Consider the following 13,717-nt stretch of genomic DNA (forward strand, 5'->3'; position numbering starts at 1 on the left):
GCTAGCCAACCAATGCTAATGCTGCTAGCCAACCAATGCTAATGCTGCTAGCCACCCAATGCTAACGCTGTTAGCCAACCAATGCTAATGCTGCTAGCCAACCAATGCTAACGCTGAACATTATCATTGAAACACCTATGCCTTGGCTATGCTTCAAAGTACCACTATGAGATAGTAACTTTGAATCACCTCTTCATGTCGTGAACGGTACTATTGATGAACTGACCTAAAGTAAACTACGTTTCATCCGACCGTTTTTGAATTGCTCTTTCACGTTGTGAACTGTACTATTGATGAATAAACCTAGAGCTGTAACGATGCCCACCAACTCGTTCCTACTTGCTCACTCACATTGTGGACTATACCTCAAGTTTCAAGCGAGTTAAGCGGAACTACGTTTGACCCACCATACGGTCCCGTCATTAACCCCTGCTGGGGACAGTATCATTGTAATCATACTGCTATACACCAACTGTACAACTGTGCTTCTGACTGTTGACTCCATTGTTTACTACTGCCTGTGACCAGTGACTCAGCCGCAAAAAGAGCTCCAGTTGGGGCAACGGCTGACTGGGACAAGATGGAGGGTGTAGATGTGGAAGAGCTAAAGAAGAGGCGTACTGCGGCGCAGACAGCTTTCACAAGGAGAGCCAACCAGGTAGCTGAGAATGTTGATACCGCATCGCCAGCGGAGCTCGTCAACGACAGGAAAGCTCTTCAAATAGAGTTTGCGAAGCTCGTTGACACGACGGGAGACTATGTTGGAGCATTGGAGGAGGCAGACGGAACCGCACATGCTACCGTGATAGCCGACGCCACAGCAAAGAAAGACGCGAGCAAGCAGAGGAAAGCGGCACTGGAGAAAAAGATCTTCTCGGAGGTATGGTCCCGCTTCGTTCAGCCAGAGTTAGGCCCCTTGAAGTGGAGTTTGAGGCCTTGGAAGAGACAAAGAGACTCAGCACCCAATGGGCACCCAAAGACGAGAGAGCGTTGGAGGGGAACAAATTGGAGAGGAGACTCAACGCCTTCGAACAGATGGTGAGAGAGTGGAGATACTTTCTTCCAACTCCCAACATAGCTGAATTGGGGAAGCGGTACAGGCACCTAGACGAGGAAAGAGCAGCACTAATGGACAGGTCGTCAACCCTCCAGGAGCCTGGAGGAAAGGGCGACGTTGAGCTGGAGTGCGAGGATGAAGAGGAGGAAAAGGTACACAACGTTGAAAGGAATGGCGATGTGACCAGCCCACCTGGCGTCGCCAGGGATGCTCCTCAACATGCCACTGAAGCTGGCCCCTCCCCGTCCGCCGACGATAAAGGTGCGGTCGCTCATGCCCATTCACCTCCCCAGTGTAACAGCGGTCAAGCAGAGGGCGCTTGTGGAAGCCCTCCCTTGCCTCCCAGCAGCCATGAGGAGGCCTCCAACGCCGTCCATCTCCAGTATGGAGTAGGGACCGCAGGAAGTGGGCCTCTCCATCATGTTGGAAGGCAATCACCCCACGGGTAAGACAACCCGGCAGGGAACCCCGTTTCAGTTCATCCGTCACCATCTATATTCATGCCAACCCCACTGACGCGCCTCAGTCACGAGGTGACCGCGCCACGCTACCAGGTGATGAGGGCGCAACGCAGGAAGGTCTCGCTCACCACAGAGACCACCAGGGGGCCCAACCTAGGATCAAGCTCTCCGCCATCAATCTACCCAAATTCTGTGGGGACAGAAGGACCTATTGGCGCTGGCGGGATAACTGGGAGGACCTCCAGGCGCTGGCAGAACCCTCAGGTTTACCAGTGTGTAAACTGTATCACCTACTGGACAGTGTGGAAGAGCCACTGAGGAAGAAGCTTGGGCTGGATCGCTGCAGAACCGCGGATGACATCTTCAGGCTCCTAGACAACCGCTTTGGGGACAGGAGCATGACCGCAAGCCTGATCCTCAAGGACCTGGAAGATGTGCCTGCAGTGCGAAGCAACCAGCCTAGGCCGATGATAGACCTGGTCCAGGCAGTGGAAACCGCACTGTATGACCTGAAGGACCTTGGAATGGAGGATGTTATCAAGAACCACTTAACTGTCACCGCCATAGAGAGGAAGCTGCCTATAGGCATGAGAGAGAAGTGGATCTCCTACGAGCGTGACCCCGCAAATGGCATCACGCCCAGAAGCTACTTCGACAGGCTCTTGTCATTCCTGAAAGGACAGGAAAGGATCCTCGAGAGGCTAGCACAGCTGGAGATCGGAACCACCCACGCTGGCGATAGACCAACCCAGCGTGAGAGGCTGAGCGACAGAGGTAGTGAAAGACAGTCATTCACCAGAAAAACAGTGAGTGATGTCAGGAGGGAGTCCCAGAGGGACCCGTGCACCATGTGTGGAGACAAAGCACATGGAGGGAGACTTTATTTTTGCCCGGCCTTCAAGAAGGCTTCATTGACGGAGAAGAGAGCCCAGGTGAAAAAGGCAGGGATGTGCGCCAAATGTCTCGATTATCACGGGGTTGACGGCGGGTGCAGGGAGAGATTCTTCTGCCATGAGGAAGAGTGTGTGGAAGAGGACGGCCCTGTCGAGCATCATTTCCTCCTCTGCCCCAAGACGCAAGGGAGGAGTGAAGCAACTGAGGAGCCTAGAGCTAGGAGAGGACCCCAAGGCCTGACAGAGAAGCAGGAGGAAGTCATTGCTGGGTTGGCGACTCAAATGGAGGCGATCAGAAAGGCCTTCACAAACAATGTGACCTCTAAAGTGTGCACCGGCAAGAGCTTAAGAGAATACCCAGTCCTGATGATGCTCGTGGATGTCACCACAAGGGGAGGAGGCTGTGTGGGGGCCTTGATCGACCTCGCCTCCGACACAAACTATATCACACACAAAGACTCAGGCTGACCGGCGAGCCAATCACACTGGTCGTGTACGTTGTGGGGAAGATGTAAGTCAAAGTTGACACAAAGCGATATGTGGTGGCGATCAAGGTATGGACCCCGAAGGGGACCTTAAGGTGCCATGAGATGATCTGCTATGGCCTTGAGGACATTGCCAAGGTGGACCGAGTGGTGGACTCTGAGCAGCTGGAGCTGTTCTTCCCACGTGTCCAGCCAGGAGAACTGACCCGGCCCGAGACCATCGACCTGCTCATCAGCGCCCGGGAAGGTCGCTTAGTCCCACAAAGAGTGGGGAGAGTCTGCGATCTGGTGCTGTGGGACGGCCCGCTGGGCAAGACTGTGAGTGATGCGCATCCGGACCTCTTTGAGGAGGTAAAGTTGATGACACGCCAGTGATTGACCCACTTCGCACACTCCATGGGGACGATGGCCGTCGGAGTGAAGAAGCAACCAGCGTCACTCCCTAATGACCACAGATTCTCACAATCAGCACTCCTGAGAACGGAGAAAGCCTCAGGAGGGACCTTGCATGGCATTGAGCCTACACCAGACAGGCCCGGTCTGGTCAAGGTGGGAGGCGTAATGCCACAGAAGCCAAACCAAAGACACTGGTCCAAAAACACCCCAAGAGGGACCCCGAGTAGAAAGGAGCCTACACCAGGCAGACCCGGTCTGGTCAAGGTGGGAGGCGTAACGCCACAAAGGCGAGACCAAGGACACTCGTCCAAAAGCGCCTCGAGAGGGACCCCAAGTGGAAAGGAGCCTACACCAGGCAGACCCGGTCTGGTCAAGGTGGGAGGCACAACGCCACGGAGGCGAGACCAAAGACATTGTCCCAAAAGTACCTCAAGAGGGGCCTCAAGTGGAAGGAAGCCCACACCAGGCAGGCCCGGTCCTGAAAAATGGGATGCATTGACGGGCAAGGAACGCCAAAACACGTCCGATGAACTATGCCTGGCTGGGCAGGAAGGAGAAGCCCACAGGGCCAACCACGAGGGCGTTGCTGAAACCCTCTCACAATTGAGGAACAATGACCGAATCAAGGACGTCGAAAGTCGCCTGTTTCTGGCACAAAGAAGGACGTCAAAAGTCGCCTGTTTCTGGCACAAAGAAGGACGTCGAAAGTCGCCTGTTTCTGGCACAAAGAAGGACGTCGAAAGTCGCCTGTTTCTGGCGCAATTGAGGACGCCGATAATTGCCTGTTTCTGGCACGATTGAGGACGTCGTGGATTGCCTGTTTCTGGCACAACTGAGGACGTCGAGAATCGCCCGTTGCCGACATAACTTACATAGTTTTCACGGACGCCGTTGACCTACCACTGTAGATAGAACGAGAGTTGTATATTTTGTTTCCCTTTAAATATAAGTCCATTTGTATGGGTAGAACAATTTGTATGGTTTGGGTAGTTTTCTGAGCCCTTACGGCCAGAATACTAGGTGGGAGGTGGAGAATTATCCAGCGCCCTTCCTACAGAGATATTATTATTATTATCATTATTATAGAGGCACTTATTATACAAGTATTATTTATCATCTGGTGCCACCTAGTGGGCGTTTACTGCAACTGTGGGACGCCAGGGGACTGAGATGTGGACAGGTGAGGCTGAATCAGCGTCTGTGTGACGCACTATTTAAGAGACACTCTTGACCATAGGCTGTAAGGTGAAAAGCCCTGTGGGCGAACTCTGACTGGCCAACGGTACGTTGCATTGTATGCGCCGTTAATATCCGCATTTATCTTTTGATTCATATATCTAGTTACTAATTAATGCCGTTTGCTTTCCTTTCCTTTGTATAGGTAAATAATCTATCGACTCTGTATCGTCTATCGCCGACTGACAGTTGCTACTGACTAACTGTAACCTGACTAAGGTCTGAATGTACGTTGCTGACTAAACCCTGACTACACGTTGACAACTGACTAAATGCTATCAAGTACTGGCAGTTGCTAATTGCAACCTGACTATCAACCTTTACTGACATTATCCACTAACGCTTGAATGCAAGCTGCTACTAACTACCAGCTACAAGTTAACTGCTTGCTTAATTAACCACCTGGTGATTATTGCAACCAAGTAGTAACGGGATGTTTGGACATTGGAGTCCTAATAAATGAACATTCTTACAAAGTCCGAATTGTTTCTTTGGTTTAATTATAAGTCATTCGCCAACACCCTTCCAATGGGGACATCTAGTTGACTCATTGACTGAGACCGCTAGATAATTGGACAGTAGTCCTGTGTATTCTTGTGAAAGCGTTATCGCTCCTTGCCACGGAGGATAACCTTGTCTCGCTATTTTGTCTGAGTCGCCATGTCATTATGATTGCCGTTTATTGCATTCATTATTTAAAGTGTTTCCTACTGCGAGTATATGCAGCACCGTCGTGTGACGTGTTTATTGTTTAGTGCGTTTTTGGAGACTTGCTTTCTCCCCTTTCTTTTCCCCTTTATTGTATAGTTTACTGTCTGTAGTGTGGTAGTGAAAGGGTTAACCTTCTGTAGTGTGGTAGTGAAAGGGTTAACCCTTTGTCGTGTGGCAGTGAAAGGGTTAACATTCTGTATTGTCGCAGTGAAAGGGTTAACCCTTTGGTAGTGTGGCAGTGAAAGGGTTAACCTTCTGTATTGTTGCAGTGAAAGGGTTAACCCTTTGGTAGTGTGCAATATACAAAAGTAAAGCAGTCCCCAGCAGTGAATTAGATCACTGAGCTCCATTCAATTGCAGGCGTTTTTTTAGTGCACTTCTCCAGCTCTCTGTTTGCCAATGGAATACACCACAACTATGTCGGCCATGTCGTTTTTCTGAAACACCCTAACTCCACCATCCATCTACCTGCCATGGGGACCCATCTATCGATCTCTCTGTCTATCTCATCCACTTCACCGAACTCCCACCCACACAGGCCCCAGAGATAAGAGTCGAGATGGAGGCCAAAGCCAGCAGCATCTCCCTCATTGTACCCCACATAGGCATCTAGATGTAAAGGGGAATCAGAGGCCCTTATATATAGTTGATTGTCTATTTCCAATGTAAACTTGTTAATTAACCTTCTGTGTATTGTCGCAGTGAAAGGGTTAACCGTTTTGGTAGTGCGGCGGTGAAATGGTTAATTAATGGTTGCAGTTATCATCAAAATGTCCGCTACGGAAATAGCAAGTATGCTTATAATTACAGTATGCAGTTAGCTCAAATAAAAATAATTGTATTATCAGAGAGAGAGAGACAAACACACACACAGATAGAGAGAGAGAGAGAGAGAGAGAGAGAGAGAGAGAGAGAGAGAGAGAGAGAGAGAGAGAGAGAGAGAGAGAGAGAGAGAGAGAGAGAGAGAGAGAGAGAGAGAGAGAGAGAGAGAGAGAGAGAGAGAGAGAGAGAGAGAGAGAGAGAGAGAGAGAGAGAGAGAGAGAGAGCTGCTTTATCTTAATGTTATCTAACACCGGTGAATAGGCTACACATTATGCTAGTATTTCTGTGTGGCTTTGAGAAACCTGTTATAATCTATATCACCAATGTCTCCCTCTCCATGTAGTAGTACAGTATATACAGCATCATGGTAGTACAGTATAAACAGCATGCAGTAGTACAGTATATACACCATGCAGTAGTACAGTATATACAGCATGCAGTAGTACAGTATATACACCATTGTTGTGAAGGGCCAGATTAACACTGAGAATCTACGTTTTATTGTTTTATATAACTTGTATATTATTTATATATATAAGCTATATCCCTTTAAGCCTCCGTTTGAATCATAGTAATATTCGCTTTCCTCATTGGATAATGCCCTTGACGTTCGCGGCGCCAAGGACCGCGCCCCTGAGTCAGGTTCAAAGGCGAGTCTGGACATGTTGGGACATGCCTGGTGCCAGCGCATTGATTCCAGACGAGAGCTGAGGCTTGGCACTAGAAAGCTATTTAAGTATATATATCGTGGAAGGCGCAGCAGCAGCAGTGTGAACCTAACGTGCGAAGTGAACAAGTGAAAGTGTCAGATCTAATGCAGTAACGTCAAGTTCGACCTAGCTTAATGTGAAGTAAAGAGTCGTCATTTTAGTGTGAATCATATTACAGCAGTTCGTTCGGTGTGCAGCATTAACAAGCAGTTCGTTCGTTTAGTAGCTAGTGTAAACCTTAGCAAGTGTGTGTGGACTTAGTAATTAGTGCCAGCACACGAGGAGGGCCTAGTCGCAGAACTACTGGACATGTGCATATTGGAACCTACCGCGGCGATATTGTAGAACCAGTATTGGTTGGATTATAGTGATTGTGGAACGTACTACCGTGGAGAAGAGCATCGTTAATACCCACTGTCGTTTGGATTTAACCACCTTGAAGATCTTACCTCGGGCTAGCTTCGAGGACCGAAGCTGGCTGGCTATCATCATTGCTATCGAGCATTGGATTACAGCTATTACCTTGCTACTGAGCATTTGGATTATAAGGACCGGATCCGTATGAGAACCCCCTTTTCTTCAAGTGAACAGACTGAGTATCCGAACCTTCTTCCTTCCTCCAGAGCTTACAACTCTGGGAGGATATCCCCTGTCTCCAGCGGTACCATCGTTTGCCCCCCTATAGTGCCATCCCACGCCAGGCGGCGTTTGGTCTAGTATACCCAGCTTAGGAATTATTCATTCCAACTGACTTTGCTACTCACTGACTTTATCATATTCTTCGCCATAAAAGCGCGACTAAGTAATTCCCATTTTGTACATTGCTGCATAATAATAAATACTATAAATGATATTTCCTTGTCACCGTGCCGTCTATTCTGAGTGTCTGCCATATAATAACTGTACTGTCTGGCAAGTAATAATAATAATAATTAGCAGTGGTTTAATCTATCACAATCTTTAATACAGTCAGGGTTGTGTAACCCCTCAGTTACAACCATGTAGTACAGTATATACAGCATGCAGTACTACAGTATATACACCATGTAGTACAGTATATACAGCATGCAGTAGTACAGTATATACACCATGCAGTAGTACAGTATACACAGCACACACTGCACAGGTAGCCAAACATCCAGCATTTCTCCCAAAGTCGTTCACCAGTGGCTGCCTAACACTGCTGGACTAATTGTCCTCCCTGCTGGAGGAATGTAAAGACAAATGAAGATCTGTCATCTTCTGGCCTTGTTGCTGCACCTAAAACAAATATAGAGCCATTAAAGTACCATCAGCCCATGTATCATTGTCTATATAACAGATGGATGAAGACGACACCACCCTGTGTCACAGGGAGCTCTGGACTGGGTCATAAAAGCTGCTTCTTTTGCAATTACAGTCAGTGGTGGAACATGAAATGAAATGTAAAAGAATAATGAGAAAACTGTTGGGGATTTTAATTTAGCGAATAGGCCCGGGCAGAAGGCCCCAGAGGCAGGACTCTTTACCGTGTCGCTCCCACCAATGAATAGCGGCGCGGTGGTGTAGTGGTTAACACTGTTGCCTCACAGCAAGAACGTCCAGGGTTCGATTCCCGCTTGGGGACGGGGTTTCCGCGATGCCAGGTACCTAGGTGGGGGATCTGCCAGGCCTTTCTGGGTGGAGTTTGCATGTTCTCCCCGTGCTCGCAAGGGTTCCCCCCCCGATAAGATAAACCCAATGGAAAAACATGCACAACAGATCGCTGACGCTGTCTCGTCCCTGATGAAGACGGGCAGGAGCACTTGGATTGGTCCCCGGGCACGGTACCTCGCCAACGCCCTGTCTGCTCCCGGCTGTCCTTGGGGGGAAGGACGATGGGATGGGTTAAGTGCAGAGCTCAATCGCATCGGCGACCCTGAGAAAGACAATTGCATGTGTGTGTGTATTCCTCTGTGTGTGTGTCGTTGCATGCCGAATAAAGACCTCTGTAAAGAGGTCCTGCATTCTTGCATTATTATTATAGTTCACTGTCCAAGAACCACCAGACCATCTGGACTACATCGCCTCAAACGGAAAGGAAATGCTCAAATGTTCTTGCAATCAATGGCCAAGTAGCATTCATTGAGAGTGAACGGCATTCTTTCAAGCAAACAATTAAGAGCTGTGGTTAGATTAAAGATTCAGTACTACAATGAAAATATTGTTTTTCAAACTTCTAACAGAATATATGTTGATGTAAAATTACCCAAAATGTTAAAGCTGTTGTTGTTGCTGACTAAATTATGACTAAATCTCTTTGATCTCTATCCCCCCCCTGGCTATCAACAGAATCAAGCCATTTCAGATACCCAATCTGCTTCCTTGAAGATGTTACATAATATACTTGGGTTACTCTGATTAGCCCATCAGTCACATCTAGTCCTTTGGGCATTATCATCAGCATCCTAGTCCTATCCAGCATCTATAGTGTCTAGTGAACAGATGGCCACGCCCCCTCAGCCTACTGAATGAATGAATGAGTTTATTTATTTCGAACATAAATTAAAAACGAATGAAATACATTTAAAAGAAAATTATAAAACAATAAAGTAATAAACAGATAATTTTTTTTTATAAAACAATCAAGTAATAAACAGATTAAAAAACAAACAAAACAGTAATGGAGTAGGATGAAGTGTAAACGTATGTATTCCTGCCCCCTTCACACTCCATTATCTTATGCAACTCATATGATCTCATTTTCATACAACCCAAATCTCCACACTATGAAAAGAAAATATTATGAAAAGTAAATATCAGTAATAATACTAATGATAATCCCGCCGAGCACTAGCCCCTGGAGAGGGACACCAGGGCTCAAGCGGTCAACACAACGCCTCCTCATCCATATACCTCTGAGATATAATCTGTTACGTATGCAGGTAAGCAGTAGTGAGTCCAATGGTGGAGGAGACAAGGAGAGACTGAGATAGGTAACCTCTTTCTTTGGAGGTGTCTTTTATTAAGCACACAGAGCAACGTATAGTCAGGAAAGACGCCGGGCGTCAACAGAGAGAAAGAACAATAGTAAAGATAAGTGCACAGCGAGTGGCTCAGCAACATCTGACCAGCTCCTTCCACACGTACGGATATCTGAAGCCTCGACAAAATACAAAGGAACAGATATAAATAGTCACAAATACCAAACATTCCAATCAATTATCAGTGACAGCTAATTGACAGCTCATGACAGCAACCAGTGGTGAAGTTTCAATCAGTGACACAGGAAAGGGGCGTGACAAACAAAGTTCAAATACCAACCACCAGGTGAAATAACTCCAGAATGACAGCTGGGTTCCTAAGCCAAGAACCCAGAACGTTACAGTACCTCCCCCCGACGATCGGCACCAGACGTTCACCTAGGGGCCTCGGGATGCAGCCGCCGGAAATCATCGATCAGGCTGGGGTCTAAGATATCCCTTTGAGGCACCCAAGAACGCTCTTCTACCCTGTACCCCTCCCAATCCACCAATAACTGAAACCCCCTACCCCTCCGCCTACAACTCAGGATCCTCCGCACCGTATAGACAGGCTGACCATCAATAATGCGAGGCGGAGGGACCGCAGGAAGTGGCGGGGACAAGTGCGATGAGAGGAATGGCTTCAACAGGGACACATGAAACGTCGGATGAACCCTCATAGAGGCTGGAAGCCGCAGCCTGTAATCCACAGGGTTCACCCGTTGAACCACACTAAAGGGTCCTATGAAGCGAGGAGCCAGCTTCCTGGATTCCACCCGGAGAGGGAGATCACGGGTGGAAAGCCAAACCCGCTGCCCAGGACGGAAACCCGGAGCTGGACGATGCTTGCGGTTAGCCTGTCGCTGAGCCTTAACAAAGGCCTTCTGCAGCGCCGCCCGCACCCTGTTCCACGTCCTGCGACAGCGAGCCACATGTGCCTGGGCCGATGGCACCTCAGCCTCCTGCTCCTGTTCGGGGAACAGAGGAGGTTGAAAACCATATTGACACTGGAAGGGAGACATACCGGTAGAGGAGGAGAGAAGGGTATTATGCACATACTCAGCCCAGGCCAACCTCCTACTCCAGACCCAGACGTCACAGGCTGACGGAGGCGCAGAGGCCGGAGGCAAACGCCTTCCAGAACCTGGAGGCGAACTGAGGGCCCCAGTCGGACACAATATCCACTGGAATCCTGTGGTCCCGAAAGACGTGCTGTACCACCAGGTCAGCCGTCTCCCGAGCCGAAGGAAGCATGGGAAGGGGAATGAAGTGAGCCGCCTTGGAGAATCGGTCCACTACCACCAAGATGGCAGTGAACCCATCCGACAGAGGAAGGCCAGAAATAAAATCCAGGGATATGTGCGATCAGGGACGTTTGGGAATAGGAAGCGGCCGGAGGAGACCCGCCGGCGCACAGCGAGAGGTCTTACTGCGCACGCACACCGGGCAGGCCGCCACAAAGGAGCGTGTATCCCCCTCCTCTGTTGGCCACCAAAACCTCCTACGGATAAACTCCAGGGTTCTGGCGGCCCCAGGGTGGCCGGTGAGAGAGGATGTATGCGCCCACTGCAGCAGGCGCGAGCGTGCAGCCTTGGGCACATACATCCCCCCCAGAGGACCCCCACCGGGATCGGGCTCCTGTGTCAGAGCCGATCTTACCACCCTATCTATGCCCCATGACACGGGTGCCAAAATCAAGGCCTGTGGAATAATAGGGTGGGGCTTCTCCTCCCGACCCGGAAGGTCAAACTGGCGTGACAGAGCCTCAGGTTTGACGTTCTTGGAACCGGGCCGATAGGAGATGGAAAATCGAAATTGAGTGAAGAATAACGCCCACCTGGCCTGGCGAGCGTTAAGGCGTTTAGCCCCTTGGATGTAAGCCAAGTTCTTATGATCAGTCCAAACAATGAAAGGATGTGCCGCACCCTCTAACCAATGTCTCCATTCCTCCAGTGCCAACTTGATCGCCAACAACTCCCGATTACCCACGTCGTAGTTACGCTCGGCCGAAGACAGCCAGCAAAAAAAAAGTGCAAGGATGCACCTTACCGTCCTTTAAACATCTCTGAGAGATCACCCCTCCCACCGTGATGTCAGAGGCATCAGCCTCCACAATGAACGGAGTCTCTGCATCTTGGCGGATCAGTACAGGGGCGGAGGTAAATTGACGTTTGAGGTCGCAGAAGGCCGACTCTGCCCTAGGCGACCATTCAAAGCCAGGGAGAGATGACTTAGTGAGAGCTGTTAAAGGATTGGCTAAGGCGCTAAAATTGCGAATAAAACGTCTGTACATTTTTGCAAAGCCCAAAAAACGTTGTAACTCCTTGATCGACGAAGGCCGTGGCCAATCCAAGACTGCACTCACCTTGGCTGGATCCATGTGAAGATCACCCTTCGTCAACACAAAGCCCAGGAAGGAAACGGTGTCAGTGTGAAACATACACTTTTCTGCCTTAAGAAATAGCTGATGCTTAAGGAGACGCTGAAGCACCTCACGAATGTGCAGTTGGTGTTGCACCATATCGCGAAAAAAAATGAGGATGTCATCTACTGTAAGTACACAAAAACTGACACCCCAATTAAATCCTGCAGCACGTCGTTAACCAGGGCTTGGAAAACTGCCAGAGCATTACCCTGTAGCTAAACCAAAAGGCATGACTAAATACTCATAATGCCCGTTAGGCGTGTTAAATGCAGTTTTCCACTCGTCCCCCTCCCTAATCCTGACCAAATTGTATGCATTACGTAAGTCAAGTTTAGAGAAGACCTGTGCCCCCTGTAAGCACTCAAAGGCGGTGTCCATGAGAGGCAAAGGGTATCGGTTCTTGATGGAAACATTGTTCAATCCCCTATAATCTATGCACAGCCGCTGACTCCCATCCTTTTTAGCAACAAAAAAGAAGCCAGCGCCTGCAGGGGATGTGGACGGTCGAATATGCCCCACGGACAGTGCCTCTTGAATATAAGTGTTCATGGACACTGTCTCAGGACGAGAGAGAGAAAACATCCGCCCACGGGGCGGAGAAGTGCCAGGTAGAAGATTAATGGGGCAGTCGTAAGGTCTATGAGGTGGTAGTGCGCTAGCACACGTTTTACTAAAAATGTCCACCAGGTCAAAATAGACCGCAGGTACTCCTGCTAAATCGGGGTTGGGAGATAAGACAGAGTCTGCAACGCTCACCGTCATCCTGGAGAGAGACAAAAGAGGGGGGGGGGGGGTGAACTCTTGCCAGCATCAGCCTTGATGCCGCTTCCCATGGAGAGTTCACCCGTAGCCCAATTAATACAGGGGTTATGTAAGGCAAGCCAGGGGTGGCCTAGCACAATCAATGAGCAGGGAGACATGACAACAAAAACATCTAACAGTTCCCACCCATTACCCGCCACCTGCACCCATAGCTGCCCGGTGCCCTGAGTAATGATGCCACAGCCCAGAGGTTGCCCATCCAAAGATTGGACGGGAATGGGTACCTCTAGGGTCTCTAGTCTAAGGGAACCCCCCACTCAATAGCCAACCCCTCATGCATAAGATTACCCGCCGCCCCAAAATCCACCAATGCCCTAGTAGTCCTAACAACATCCCCCCACCCAACAGTGATATTCAACAAAGTCCGATTGTCATCAGTGACTGGGGAGGAATGCCCACCTGCTAGTAACTTCCCCGAGACTAGCGGGCCCCCCTGTTTCCCGACTGTCCCCGACAGTTGGAGAATCGATGCGTGGCCACAACGGAAACACCGCTTCTCCTCGATTCACTTGTGCCTCTCCGCCTCGGACAGGCTGAGGGCGCCGAGTTGCATTGGTTCGTCCCCCAGGCTCTCTCTAGTGTGGGAAAATGCGGGGGGTTCGACACCGAAAGAGGGGCGGAAGAGTACCTGCGACGAGACTCCCCTCTCGCGCTCCCTCTCCCGATGTCGATTATTGACCTTTATAGCTAAGTTAATGAGATAGTCCAAGCGCTCGGG

The sequence above is a fragment of the Notolepis coatsorum genome, assembly GCF_963971535.1.
Source record: "Notolepis coatsorum genome assembly, chromosome: 7".
In the NCBI taxonomy this organism is placed as follows: domain Eukaryota; kingdom Metazoa; phylum Chordata; class Actinopteri; order Aulopiformes; family Paralepididae; genus Notolepis; species Notolepis coatsorum.